The sequence below is a fragment of the Zootoca vivipara genome, chromosome 12 (assembly GCF_963506605.1).
Source record: "Zootoca vivipara chromosome 12, rZooViv1.1, whole genome shotgun sequence".
Taxonomy (NCBI): domain Eukaryota; kingdom Metazoa; phylum Chordata; class Lepidosauria; order Squamata; family Lacertidae; genus Zootoca; species Zootoca vivipara.
In genome coordinates, this window is record NC_083287.1 from 42,304,501 (window position 1) to 42,317,733 (window position 13,233).

The window sequence follows — 13,233 nt, forward strand, 5'->3', positions numbered from 1 at the left end:
GTGGATCACGGTTTACATAGCTTCCCCTATGTACATGCACTTTGCAGAGTACAAGAAACTGAAAAGCTTACAGTTTGTAATTTAACACAGGGAGAGACGAGCCAGGAGTTTGGAGAAGGGATTAATATAATTCATTTGCTTGTATTTAGGCATAGTTACATAGTGGACCTGGTGTTCTCCAGATTTTGCAGAACTACAGCTACTATTATACCCAGTGCTTTTTTTCTCTTAAAAAATGTTTAGGGGTACTCTTATTTTCCTACTCATATAGAAATACTGCTCCTCAATGAGGCCAAACTTAGATTCACAAAATGTTTAGGGGTATGTGTACCCCCAGAAAAAAAGCACTGATTATATCTAACCATTGACCATGTCCCATGCTGTGCCCTCTAAATATTGTCTAACAATAGATGTATTGTCTAACAATATCTAGAGGCCCCAAGTTGAGGAATGCTACTAGACCAGAAGGACAGCATTCAGATAATTTTTAATTCCATCTTTCCACTGTTCCTTACCTGTTAATTTCCATGCTTTATGTGACCTTTCACACAATGTAAAATCCACTTCTGGAAATCTAGCAGAAGTTTAGTGCTCATTTCCTTGGTAATTGTTTCCAGAAAGAAAGAAAAACATTTGCAATCCTGGAACCTAGAATTTCTCAGGAGTTTTGCATTGTTAATTTCCTGAAGTTTTCATAAATTAGTTTCCCGCACCGCTCATGTAATGAAATTTCGGGTGCTATTTTGACATACTGCATGGTAAATCATGGGGGGGGGGGGAATGGGAAATGTGCGTGTGTAGAAAGGGTGAGAGAGTTGCAATATGTCCGATGGTGTTCATTGTTGTGTCACATCACACTTGCAGGTGTGGATGAAATGTAGCATGACATGGCAGTATATCGATCAAAGTGCCACAGTTCTATAGCACAACAGGTAAAGGTAAAGGGACCCCTGACCATTAGGTCCAGTCGTGACTGACTCTGGGGTTGTGGCGCTCATTTCGCATTATTGGCCGAGGGAGCCGGCATACAGCTTCCAGGTCATGTGGCCAGCATGACAAAGCCGCTTCTGACGAACCAGAGCAGCACACAGAAACACCATTTACCTTCCCGCCGGAGCGGTACCTATTTATCTACTTGCACTTTGATGTGCTTTCGAACTGCTAGGTGGGCAGGAGCTGGGACCGAGCAACAGGAGCTCACCCCGTCGTAGGGATTCGAACCACCGACCTTCTGATTGGCAAGCCCTAGGCTCTGTGGTTTAACCCACAGTGCCACCCACGTTCCCAGCATAACAGGTACTGCAGTATAAAAGGAAGATTAAAAATCAGGACAGAAGTGCTAGCATTATAACCAGTAAACTACCATAATAAACTTCATGTCTGAATGCAGCTATGGTTTCATGAAGGTGTTCTGAGAAGCAGTTCCTAGAATAAGGAGCAGCAAAAGGGAAAGGGGCATGTGAGAAATCCATCTTGTCTAACCTCCCAACCGAGGGCCTTATAAATCTTCTACAGTCTCAATGTACTTGCAATACATGGTGGTCTCCTTGGTATCTCTGTACTTATTGCAGTCATTAGAACAGGACTGGAGAACAATTACCCAGCCTTTCCTAGCCTTGTGGTCGCCAGATGTTTTGGACTACAGGTCCTATCAGCCCTAGCCTGTATGGCCAATGGGAGTTGTAGTTCAACATCTGGAGAGCCACGTCCCCTCCACAACTTTATAGTATCACTAGTTGACCCTCCCACGCATTGCTGTGGGTTATCCCTTTGGCTGCCCCCACCCTGTGACGATCCATGATGCGTTGCTGTGCCTGACTCAGGGTCATAGCTGTCAAGTTCTCCCCCTTTTTAAGGGAAATTCCTTTATGCTGAATAGGCTTCCTTGCGAGAAAAGGGAAAACTTGACAGCTATGCTCAGGGCCAATGTTTCCCAGGAAAGGGGGAGGATGTGTCCGTTTCCCCCTGGACTATGTGGTCCCCCCCCCCCCGGTTGTCTCATCCCTGTGTTTACTCCTATCCTGTAGCGACCCATGAGGTATCCCCTCCCCCTCCCCCCACCCTACATCAGCCCATGACCTATTTGGGCCCCTTCTCCCCCCACACTCCCCACCCAGGGCTCCATTCTGGATAGTATTTAAAGGGCTGTAGAGCTGGGGCCTAGTCTTTAGGCTTTAAAGTAGAGGCGAGGCCTAGTCTGTCGGCCTTGGCTTGGGCTAGTATTTAAATCATAGCTGCCAAGTTTTCCCTTTTCTCGCAAGGAAGCCTATTCAGCATAATGGAAAATCCCTTTAAAAAAGGGATAACTTGGCAGCTATGATTTAAATGTGAGCCGAGGCCTCTGCCCTGTATCTCCATTCCTTGGCCCTGGCCTGACTCTGTGGGTTGTCTGGTAATGGCCGCCTTGGTGGTTTCAGTTGCTCGGTTGATGACATCATTATTTGGCGCCACTCTTCAGAGCTTTTGCTGGTGACAGTGTGTGATCTGCCTTTCTATTGGATGCTGCTGGAGTCTTCAGAGCTTCTGCTGGTGATGTATAATTTGTGCACTACTTTTTTGTGTTTAATCATTATTTTAGGTATGAAAGGTGTGCTTTTTGGGGGGAAAAAATATGCCAGATCCCTCCCTGATGGGCAAGGTATGCTTTGTCCTAATTTGATGCAATTCGGTTCAGCGGTTACAGCGTTCGCACGCTGTGGGAACATATATATACATATAGATAGATAGATAGATAGATAGATAGATAGATAGATAGATAGGATGACTAAAAGGAGGGAAATAGATTTTTGCAATAACATGGCCAAGCATGTGCTCCTAAAATTTATTGAGATGCTTTTTGCGGTCACCAAAATTCGAACCGCATATCATTTCCTGTGTAAATATTGGATCCAAAGCAATATTCTCTTTTGCTGACAGAATTAACATATTGTTTTAGGTTGTAAACAAGTGATGTGGGTAGGATGGTCTTGGAAGAACACCGAGTAAAATTAGTTCCCAGAGGCATCACTAGGATTTACTATGACTTTCCAGATTGTTAATTAGTTCAGTAATTGTGCAGCTACTGCTCAGTTGCTGTACCTGATCCAGACTGCTTTTCTCCAATGTGGCATATTGTTGTATTTTCCCAACACATAGGCCACAATATTTTGCCCTTTAGAAAATGCAACTCCTTTCCTACCACACCCCTAATCCCACTACTGTACATCAATTACAGCTCAGAATACAGCATGTATCACACTCAGCCAATGGCTGTAGGAGCGTGACTAGTAATCAACACAATTACGCAACTCCATCTGCACCATTGTGACTACTTTTTGCAAGGGTTACTTTTGAATCATTTATTGAAACAGTTCCTCCACTCTCCTGCTCTATAACTCTAAATACTTACCTAGCTTGCTGGTTTCTTATGTTTCTCTTTCCAAATTAAGCAACATGGGACTTAACTCTCATAACTTATTGGTGGGACTAATTTAGTATTAAGATTACCATGCTCTATTTGGAATGGTCTTTTGTGTTTCATAATTGGAATGGTTATTTTATTTGTTTTTATAATTGTAGATTCTGTTTTGAAACCCACCTTGGGACCTTATGGCAAAGGGTAAGTAATATTATATATAAGTAAAATTATTTATTTGTACATGCAAGTATGTCAACATCCCTTTTCTATGTAGATGTACATTTGTACATGTTTCTGTACATATTTTTATTATTTATAATTAATGCATATTATTATTACAACTATAATATTTTTTCCATTCTTTCCATAATTTATACCCTACATTACTAATACAAATAGGCACTTGAAGTAGACAATTTCAGCGAGTGGCCATTCTTATCCACAGCAATGCACTGTTTTGGGTAACTTTTCCTTTCCTCTATTAATATATGTAGCTTTTTTGAAAACACACAAACCAGTATTCTTCCCCCCTCTCGAGCACTGCAGTACACATCTTTAGGGCTGGAGTAAAGGGCATGTGACCTAGGCAACTGGATGGACAACTGGGCTTGGGGGGATGCAAAGTTCAGGGCTCACCTGCTGTACACTGTCTACTAAAGTATTCACGCAACAGGTGAAACAATAGTTGAAACATTTCATCTTCATTTTCAAACTGGCAAAACTGACTTATGCCCCCAACACTGTCTTTCTTTACAATGTTTGTTTGGTGTGAGCATGTGGTACTTTTTAGTTTGCAGGAAAACAAATCATACCAGTGCTCATTCACAAACACCATGTGCATGAGTGTTTGTGATTAGATCAATAGTTTGGCTCCAGACTCAGCTGGATTTAGGTCCCACTGAAATCTGTGAAAGAGCAGATGAATGTTCAACTTTCATTCTAAAAAGTAAATCTGTAGCTCTTTCATTGAGGAAAAAGCTGCAGGCAGTATTCTACTTAATTCCTCCCTAAATGTAATAAAATCACTTTTAAATAAATTTGAACATATCTGGCTACTTGTATTTATTATCAGGCTGATCTGCAATTTTTCAGCAAGCTGTCTGATGTGCAGAAATATACTGCCTCTGTGCATTCAAGTGGTAGGACAGTCATATGGAAAAGAAGACAAGACTCCTGCATCTTTAAGGGTTGTGTAGAAGGATTTCAGCTGGTCTAGCTTGTCTGGCAAGATACACTTGCTTGAAACGCCCTCTTCTATATCACTATTAAATGTGCAGGGGCTCCACCTTCTTTTTGCATCTGGCCACTGTAACTGCTAAACCTAGACCCATTTAATTTATGTCTTTGCCTTCTTCAATGGGTTTCCCAGGGCAGTCCAGTACATATCTACTTGGAAGTGAGTCCCACTGAATTAAATTGGACTTTTTCCCAGATGTGTATACTTATAAGAACACTATTCATTTGTCAAGGGGCAGGGAGATATTATCAAGATCTCACTTCTTCAGACCTGTCCCCTTCCAGCAGGTAGTACTAAATTGTGAGAAAACAATGTAAAGAAAAAATCAGAAACAAAGTCTAAGGAACAGAGACCAAGAGAGGAAAAAATTCTGTTGAATTATTTTCTCCTTTACCATTTTGTTTTGTTTTGCACTACATTTTTTTGTTTCCCCACCATTATTTGGTATATATCCTTTTCTTTACCTCTCCTCTTCACCTTTTATCCACTGTCATCATCTTCCACCCATCCTGTCTTTTCAAGCTATAGTTTTAGCTCTTGAGATGCAGCAAGAAAATGCAGTGAAATAGGAGACCCCTTTCTGCTGAGCTAAACCCCATTTGACAGTATGTCATATACTGTAAATACATCTGCATTTTGCAGAGCATAAGGAAGACGTCTGACAATAAACAGAACAAGATAAGATGTCTGAAATGCAATATTTATGTTGTATGATTCAGCTTTTAAGTCCTGCCAGGCCTGCATTTCAAAATGTGCTCAAGTCCAAGTTTACAATTCTTTCTACCCAATATTTTAAAAACGATGTGTTACCAGTTTTGTTAATGATGTTTTGATGTCATAGCACATTTTGGGTTATATCAAATTACCTTCTTCCACTTATGAAAGGCTTTTAGATACAAGGGAAGCTTCTGGGAAGGGAACAGGGAAGAAGGTGATTTTTCCTGTAGCCCCCCTGCATAACTTTCTAAGCAATTCTAAACTTTAGAGGATGGGGTGCAGCTTAGGGGTAGATCATCTGTTTTGCATGCATTAGTTCCTGGGTTCAATCTCCAGCACCTCCAGGTAGGGCTGGGAGAAACTCTCTACCTGAAATTCTGGAGATCTACTGTCAGTCAGTTTGGAGAATACTGAGCTAAATGGGCCAATGATCTGACTTGGTATAAGGCATCTCCCTGAGTTCCTAGGGTCTCCCAACCTTCTGGAGCAGATTTGGAAAGGTGCAGAGGGATGCAGATGGAAGTGGGAACCAGTGAAAATTGCCTTTCTCCCACTTCTGGAAGAGTCTGATAGATTGAAGAACTGTTCAAGGATGATGAGAGTTGTCCAACAATACCTGGAGGGTTACAGGTTCCCCACTTCTGGACTACATAGACCACTGCTCTGACCCCCATGTTGCATGTTCAGTGCTAGCATTCTATAGCAGAAGTGGGCAGACTTCGGGAATCTACTTTGTGATTTCTTTCTTCCTTTCCTTTCCTTTTCCTTTTTCTTTTTTACAAAAACCCTGAGATCTATTAACTGGAGCCTGATGAAAAAAGACATACCTTAAGATTGTCAGAACTCAGAGCCCAGGAATTTGTTTTGAGTATGAGAACTAAACAGAGCTCACTGTCCTTCCACATGTACAGATCTCCACTCCTGGTTACCTCAGGCTTTCTTCAGTTCACTAGTATAATTTAGAGCAGGATGAGGAGAGCTCATAAGAAGAGCTCAGCTGGATCAGACCCCAGGGCGGGCACTCAGAGTGCGCTCCCAAGGGGACAGGATCTGGCATCGCCTAGCGTATCACCCCCCCCATGCTTCCCCACGCTACGCCACTGGTTAAACAGTTGGGAGTCAGACATCCCTGCCACTTTACTGCAAGTTACTCAGATATTTGCTGGTCGATCCTGATCACCTTCTCTACCCTACACTTGTGGAATGCCACAGAAACATTTCTCATATTCCAGAATGCTAAGTACCATGGGTTGTCTGTAGTATTGAGTGGTGGTAATTTTAGCACTGATAAAAGGTGCCAGATCTCAGAATGTAAATCTTTATTGTGTTTCACATTCACCAGTTTTCTTAACATTTCTGTAGGCTCAGCATCTCTCTGATTAACACAGTAGTTCAATGGATACGAAATCTATTTCTATATAAACCTAGTCCCTGAAGTTGTTTCTTGTTAATGCTGCTACTGGGGGTACTCTATCCACCTCTATAAGCATGCCCACACATGCACCTGCTGATAAAAGTGTCAGAGCAGCACATGCATTTTCAGTATTTATTTATGAGCATTAGTAATGCCTGTAAGAAGAATGAGCATCAAGCTATCTGAAGAAGCCAGATGAACTGGGGACAATGTGGCTTTATCATTAAGGAGCTACAATATGACACTCCTACTCTTCTCTTGATGAGTTTTTTTTAACAAACACAGTCAAATCCTCTATATCCTCTCAGATTCTATTTGTATAGAATGAGAAATCAATGCATTTCATTTAGGAAGGCTGGGAAACATTGCATTGATCTTGCACTATTAAATATATGCTTGTGCATCACATAAACATTAGTTACTATTTAAGCCCATTGTGCATCTGTAGTGTCAATGAAGGAAAGCTTTATTGCCCAGTGTTGGTCCACTGGCAATAACAAGCCTCTTGAGTCTGGCACAACAGTTTGCTTCTGGGGATAATATTTGGATATTAGGTGGTATAGTAATTAGATAAGTGTTGGTGCTGACCTTTAAAGCCCTAAATGGCCTCGGTCCAGTATACCTGAAGAAGCGACTCCACCCCCATTGTTCTGCCTGGACACTGAGGTCTAGAGCCGAGGGCCTTCTGGCGGTTCCCTCGTTGCGAGAAGCCAAGTTGCAGGGAACCAGGCAGAGGGCCTTCTCAGTAGTGGCGCCCGCCCTGTGGAATGCCCTCCCATCAGATGTCAAAGAGAAAAACAGCTACCAGATTTTTAGAAGACATCTGAAGGCAGCCCTGTTTAGGGATGTTTTTAATGTTTAATCGATTATTTTATTTCATTTTTCTGTTGGAAGCTGCCCAGAGTGGCTGGGGAAGCCCAGCCAGATGGGTGGGGTATACATAATTAATTAATAAATAAATAAATAAATAAATAAATAAATAAATAATAATTATTATTATTATTCAGTGTCAAACCGTCATGGGAGGCCAAGATTAAATACACACTCAGCTGATTGAGTCACCTTAGGCTAGTCACCATCTCTCTGTCTAGCCTACCTCACAGGGTTGCTGTAAGGATAAAATAGGTAGGGGAAGAACAATGTACGCCAACTTGAACTCCTTGGAGGAAATGCAGGATACAACTATGATAATAAATAAAATCAGCTGATTTGGGAAGCATTCACCTTTATTAGAATGGGGGTCATAAAGCTCAAGTTGTATAGTGCAAACTTGCATATGTCCATTCAGAAGTTCACTGTCTTTTCTGGGACTTACTCCTAACAGAAAGTGTATTTAGGATCTCAGACTTAATAAACAGAAGTCCTTATATAGTGTGCTGTGATTGAAACAATTTGATTGTAAAGTTTGCTATCAGAAGTTTTAATTGTTCTTTGCATGGCTTATTTTATCTTTATCACAGATCATAGCATGATTTTGGACTCACTATTAAAACATATCATGATTCTATGTGGCAGTAAGTAATCATAGGCTATTGATGGAGTCCTCCAGCCTTTCTGGGATCTTTGTTATAACAATACAGTGGTACCTTGGGTTACGGACCCAATGTGATCCGGGGTGCTGTTTGCACCCCAAAAAGTCTGCAATCTGAGTGGAGCTTTCACACATGCGCAAAAGCGTGATAGAGCACTTCTGCCCATGCGCGCACGGTGGAACCTGGAAGTAAACACTTCCAGGTCTGCTGCATTCGCAACCCGGAAAAACGCAACCCACAGCGGATGCAACAAGAGGTATGACTGTAGTCTTTAAACCAGGGGTCAGCAAACTTTTTCAGCAGGGGGCCGGTTCACTGTCCCTCAGACCTTGTGGGGGGGCCGGACTATATTTTGAAAAAAGATATGAACGAATTCCTATGCCCCACAAATAACCCAGAGATGCATTTTAAATAAAAGGACACATTCTACTCATATAAAAACATGCTGATTCCCGGACCGCCTGCGGGCTGGATTTAGAAGGTGATTGGGCCACATCCAGCCCCCGGGCCTTAGTTTGGGGACCCCTGCTTTAAACAAAGATCTTTAAACTGTATATTTATATATACAACTCACTACATAACATTATTGTTATATTAAAGCCAGGTTTCTATTTGCTCAGTGCAAAATTCTGTTTAAGTGCAAAAGATGATCCACATTCTGCATATTAGCTGAATTCTACAATTTTTGTGTAACTTAGTATACAGCTTGCAAGCATGGGGACAAGCAAGCAGAAAATGTTCCACATTGCTGCTATTTTAAAAGCACTTTTTAGTGTGTCTTTTGAATTCTCAACCATCAAGTGTTTTCATAGGATGTGATTATTACATCTGTTTTGAGGATTGGCATAGTGAGTAGTCTATAGATTACAGTGATCCAATTACTGTACCAAGACCACATAGAACGTTAGGGGCCCACTCATTGATTGAATCTAGGCATATTGCCTTTCATTTTCGTGATTTAATTTCAGAACCATACTTAGGTATCTAAAGACCTTCTTTTGCTACACTTAATGCTATTTCATGGTTTCTCATAGCTCATGCATGGAGCTTTTTTGGAGACCTGTAAAGAGCCGACCATTCATATAGACATACACAAACCGAACCAAATTGTTAACAGATGCAGTAATATAACAGCTCGGCCACACTGATGCTTGCAAAATGAAGGGTAACGACAGAAAAGGAGAGCTTGTTATTGTCTTTTATATGAAACCCATCAAAGCAACTAATGACGTGTGTGTATTTTTAACCCTGCTGGGGGGGGGGGAGCAATGTGAAGTTTAACATTCCTTAACCTACAGTTTAACATATAGCTAGCTTTCTTTTCACTCCTAAATCTTTCCATGCCAAAACCATACTTTGTCCCCAGACATTTTCCTTTTCACTCTATCCTATAATTCTCTAACCACAAGGTTATATGAGTTCAGCTCCAGCGAGATTAATTGAAGGCTGCAGACCTCTCATCCACTGGAGCAGGAGCCATTTTAATTTGAAGGCCCTCTCTGCTAGCTGGTGCAACACCCACAGTTTACACAAAAGTCCATTTTATAATGGTTGTCACACCCCAGTTACATAACGCTGTTTCACCAGGCCTAGCAATGAACCCATTGGTAATTAAAGGGGTCTATAATTCCAAAGTATTCAGCTTGTTTTATGGAAATAAATTATGACAATTGCTTAAATCTGTGCATTTGGAATGGACATGATGCATTTTGTTGTTTGAGATGATAGACAAGATGGTGCCCCCCCATTCCATGTATAGAAGTTGTGGCTGCAGGACTTGATAACAGAGTTAATTTAGGGAGTGTTGGGCAGCAGGATATGTTAGAAGTGTGGGACAGGATGTATGGCATATAGAACTCTGTCAACTAACACCTCACCACCACTTCTCACCCCAAAGCACTCTATGTTGTTGCCCAGTGGGTCTCCAGGAATATCAGAGTGGTTGGGAAAACCCAGTCAGATGGGTGGGGTATAAAGAATAAAATTAATTATTATTATTATTATTATTATTTATTAATTATTATTATTATTATTATTATTATTATTATTATTATTATTATTATTAGATATCAGGGAGTGGCAGGGCTCTGAAGAGTGTGTGTGGTGGAGACAGGGGATGAGGAGAGTGACCTAGGTGAGGGCACCAGTGATTTGTGGAGTATCACGCCATCCACAAGGCAGGAGCCAGGGGAGGAGGGAGTGAGGGCAGTCTGAAGCAGAAAAGTGAAGAGCAGTGATGACTTCAACCCATCAGAGGAGAGTATATAAGCCGGAGAAGGAGAGAGGTCCCACTGTTGCTGCAACTTCTCCATATGGCCCAGATCAAACCCTAGCTCATGATTACTCATATCTAAAAGCAAAGCCAGGAATCTGAAGTATATTATTAATATACCGACACCATATGGAAATCCTGCAGTCCTGTCCACATTTTCCTGAGAAAAAGCCTCACTGGGCTAACCAAAAAAGCATATATGATCAGGCTGCACCTCTCCAAAATGCCACTCAAACAGAATATTTTTCTCCCCTCCCCCCTCCTGTAGAGAGCTATAATACAATCACTATGAAAGACAGAAATGGGAACCTGAAATACAAAGCGGCAAGTTATTAGGCTTGCTGAAGGCTAAGTAATGAATCAGCTCTTAGACTTTGGGAGTGCCTGGCTCCAAGCTCCAAGAACACGGAAAGAGTTAGAGGATAAAGTAAGCACTAGTTTTGCGGGAAGAGCCAAGAAAACAACACATGGGCAACAGCATGGTTCTCAGGCCAGGGCCCTACACATAGCTGCCAAGTTATCCCTTTTTTACAGGGATTTTCCCTTATGCTGAATAGGCTTCCTCGCGAGAAAAGGGAAAACTTGGCAGCTATGGCCCTACAGCCTCACTGAAAATATATGATCGAAAATCATATAAGAACTTTGCTTCAGGATGAGAACGGAAATCGTGCAGTGGTGGCGGTGGCACGGTGGCAGTGGGAGGCCCCATTAGCTAAAGTGGTACCTCAGGTTAAGAACAGTTTCAGGTTAACCCCTCCGGGTTAAGAACTTAATTCATTCTGGAGGTCTATTCTTAACCTGAAACTGTTCTTAACCTGAGGTACCACTTTAGCTAATGGGGCCTCCCGCTGCCGCCGCGCCACTAAAGCACAATTTCTGTTCTCATCCTGAAGCAAAGTTCTTAACATCACGTACTATTTCTGGGTTAGTGGAGTCTGTAACCTGAAGTGTCTGTAACCCGAGGTACCACTGTAACTGAAATGTTCTAAAATCTTCCAAGTCAACCTGGGCGTCACACCATTTGACCTGGAAACTCTGTACTGGTAGGTTGTGATGTGCTAGTCATGAGGAAAAGCACTATGTACATATTGAAAGGAATTTTGCCACTATTAATATGTCTCAGATAGAGTTATCACTTTTCAATCAACCAATCAAAACTCTGTGCTTTTAGCAACTGTATAATAAGTAGAGATTTGCCAGTGAATGTGCATTAGTGAAAAAATATTTACATTTAATTTATGCCTAGCATGCAACCATTAAAGGCTTAGCACCTTGTCCTGGGGATGTATGTATTCCGTATGCAAATGATTTAGCTATGGAAACATTAAATTTGGTTCTGCTATTTGGTTCAAGCTTCTAGTCCTCACCAAATGACTTGGTGTACTTGCTCTCATTAAATGTTCTCCCTCTTGTTTGTACAGGTGCAATTGTGGCCTTTGGGAAGGCTCCCATTGAAGACCCACTTCTTGGAATCTGACCTGGTGCCTAAGGGTGAGTCAAAGCCAAAATGAAGAGCTCCTGACTATTTGCAGCTACGCAGCCAAATAAGAAGAAAAAAGTGCTTGCCCCTACAGAATTATGACAAGTCTGAACAAGTGAATAGTGACTGTGGGCTGTGGGAGGAAGCAAAAAAAAAAAGTAGGCCTAGCTATGAAATTAACACATCACATCCTGACCCCAACAAGGAGAAATAAACCTCTAAAAGCTACAGACATTCTAATTCTAATTAATCACAGAGAGTGCCAGAGAAAGGATCCAGAGCCACCTGATGTGTGTAAAACGTTAGTTCTACCCAAATGACAATGCAGCAGGTGTGTGCATGGGAAGGCTGAAGGCAATGTCTTCAGAAAAGAGAGAATGGCTTTTAGGAGATCTGCCTCAACCTGTCTCTTTCCACTCTTGAGAAAGAAATTAATGGGCCAGGGCCTCGGGTGTTGGCACAAGGCAATGTGCAAGTCAAGGAGCAGCAACACAGAGATGGCTTAAAGCCACCCTTACATCAGTTCAGTTCAGCTGTAACTGGAAATTGACCAACATGCATTGACCGCTAGCTGCCAAGGAGGTGTGAAAATATCAATAATTACATTTATATAGTCATTTCAGATTATTACCTAGTTAAGCCTCACTGCCAACCATTTGTGTAGGGGTAAGAAGGCTGTTGTCCATATTCTACTTATCTTTTAAAGATTTGCTAATGTGAAGTTAAAGAAAGATATTCATCTGTTGAGGGCCCATTTCCATATAATATTTTATGTTCCTGCAATGACTGTTGGATGCCACCCTAGATTCGTGTTGAAGCCTGTGCAAGGGACTATGCCTGGAAATGTTACATGGTTACCTCATTCCGACTCAGCCCTTGTCACACAAGCTACAACTTCCTTCCAAATGTTAATGCGGAAGCCCTAAACAATAAATCAAAATCTGAACCTCCAAAACTGAAAAACTGAAAAAGGGCTAATTTTATCTTCAAAACCAACTGACACCACGTTAACATGGCCTTCTTATATAAGTAGAGCTACAAGCAATGAAGATGAACCCGTGGTCATCCAGATGATATGGGACTACAATTCCCCTCATTCCTGATCTTTGGTCATGCTCACTGCGACTGATGGGAGATGGAGTCCAATAACATCTGGAGGGTCAAAGGTTCCCCACTCCTGAGCT